The sequence below is a fragment of the Etheostoma spectabile genome, unplaced genomic scaffold (assembly GCF_008692095.1).
Source record: "Etheostoma spectabile isolate EspeVRDwgs_2016 unplaced genomic scaffold, UIUC_Espe_1.0 scaffold272, whole genome shotgun sequence".
NCBI lineage: Eukaryota > Metazoa > Chordata > Actinopteri > Perciformes > Percidae > Etheostoma > Etheostoma spectabile.
The window spans coordinates 1,486,918-1,489,242 of NW_022605576.1; the positions used below are offsets into that span (position 1 = coordinate 1,486,918).

The following is a 2,325-nucleotide window of genomic DNA, read 5'->3' on the forward strand; positions in this document are numbered from 1 at the left end:
GGGGGGGTTAAATCACATCCAATCACAGCACAAGCCATTGACTCTTAACAATCTGTTAGCCAGCTCCGCTAAAGCCCGAGAATGCCAAACCTTAACAATGGCACTTTGAAGAGGTTTATTGACGATGACTAGCCTCATATGACCAACACATACGTTAATATGAAGTCTGTGTTTGCATGGGATTCCAGTGTAAAAATCACTGATGCGTCAAACATGCGTCCCCCTAACTTTTTTTCCTGGAGTTGAAACATTACTTTGAGACACAATGCGCTCTTTGCGACTTTCCTCAATAGGTCTGTTTTCTACATCATAATCAGCCTATTTCCTCCAAATCGGCCCTTTCCTGCGTTGGGCCAAAACAAGCCGTCTAATGGGAATACTTTCCCAATCATGTGTTGGCATCTCAGTGACCACATTTGCATAATTGAGCTTGTGCTTGCTGGACCTTGACATTGTGGGTTAACATTAGCAGCAGCGTGGGCTGGCAGTTGCTGAATTATCTTCAAGTTTATTTTAAACCCATTTAATGGATGATGTTCTTAAATTGAAATTGCCCCTTTGGAGAGAACAGAGATTATAAACCGGTTTCTTCGTGCAGCAAGGGCAAAATGTCTAGTATGACAGCTATGCAACTTTGGTACGTAGCAAGGGCCTGTGCGTGCATGCTGGATGTTGATCTACTGAAGACAGATATCAAACACAACAAAGTTACAACTGCATCTGTGGTTGGGAACTCTCGACTAACCAACTAAACCAATCATGTGAAGCCATTAAAGCTTAAGGTATAGTTCTTATGTCGATCTCTTGCACATGATGATTTACTGCTTTGATCCTTGGCATATAAATAGGTCATTGAAAAGTCTCTCAAGCTTAAAACAGGTGGTCTCTGGGAGTCCTACTCTCTGTAATTAATGTCACCATGTCCAGCCGGGTCAAGCACCTTTACTGACCTCTCCAGAGAGCTTGGGATTTAGGTCTGCACGACGCAGGGGGAAATATGAATTACGATTTTTTTTTTTTAGCTTATAATTGATATCCCGATTCTTTGCCACAATTTATTTGACCATGACAAAACAAAACTAATTGGCAGTACCAAATATAGATTTTTCTTGGCCCCTATTGCACATGGCTCACCCCCACAAGCCTGTAAACACAGAGGCTTCACTAAAGAGACGAGAGAGCATCGCAGCACTTTAAAACCTATTTTATAAAGTCCATGTTAAAAACTCACAGAAGAGAGTAGTAGCGTTTGTGATGCAGTCGATTAATCGTGCTGGGATTCCTTTTTCCCGGGCTCTGGTGTCATGGCACAGTGGTAATGAGGTAATAAGGGCTACCACCACATGCACCTCCCCCTCATCTTCCTTCCACCTTTCCTAACCAGGTCTGGGGATTAGCAAATCCAGGTCTGATCCGAAAGCAAACGCCGAACATACCGAGACAGGAATGTGATATCCGCCCACACAAATACACAACTTCACTGTGGTTTGGAAATGATCTATTTCATCACTGGTGAAGGGAGGGATACATTAGTGCCTTAGAGGGTGTTTCATTCTTTAACACCCTCTCACTTGTTTAATGTGTTGTCAATGGAATTTTGAACATTGTACAGAGTAAAACAACCCTTATTTGATGTTAAAATATCTTCAAAGGGTCATTTACTAATATTTTATATCAAAATTTGTGGCATTGCTTGCTTTGACTTGAAAGCTAACAAGAATATTGTGAATCCTTACTGTGTAGTAAATTGTGATTTTTTTTTTTTAGAGAAACGGTTACATGTTTGTGTTTTCTACTGGACAGATAGAAACAAGGAGGGATAAAAGCAAAGTAAAAGTGAGATAAGGCTGGTTGACTGACCGAGCAGCCAAGGACACAGTGGGACAAAACAGGTAGCCAGACCTGGGACTGTGTACATTGTGGTGAAAGCAACAGTGTGTACACAAGAGTTGACTGACAGCCGTTACCTTGTTGCTGTGCTCACACTGTCTATCGGCCACTTTCCCCATGGACACTGCCACAGGTTCAGATTTTAAAAGGACATATTTCTGAGCCAAATATAATAATGACAAAGCAGGGAGCGCAGGGTTTAAACACACTGGTGTTCTCACGGCATCACAAGACGTAAGGACATGTTACTATGGGATGCAGTCTAAAACTTTACCTTACTAAAAACGTCCACATCCATGACGACCAACTGTTGTGGCAACAAATCATTAACAGGTCTACCTTAGAATGGTGTACTTCGAGTTCCTGCATGGTTACAGCTCAATTTCATTTTTGCCTCATATGGTAGGCATCTGTCCTTGATATGCTAGCTGCCCC

At 42.0% G+C, this 2,325-nt stretch overlaps 1 protein-coding gene across 1 annotated transcript in view; it reads right to left on the reverse strand.

Moving 5' to 3' along the window:
• Window positions 1-2,325, reverse strand: part of LOC116685833 (rho GTPase-activating protein 29) — a 38,523-nt gene that overhangs the window by 33,721 nt on the left and 2,477 nt on the right. The gene's annotated exons all lie outside the window — the stretch shown is intronic.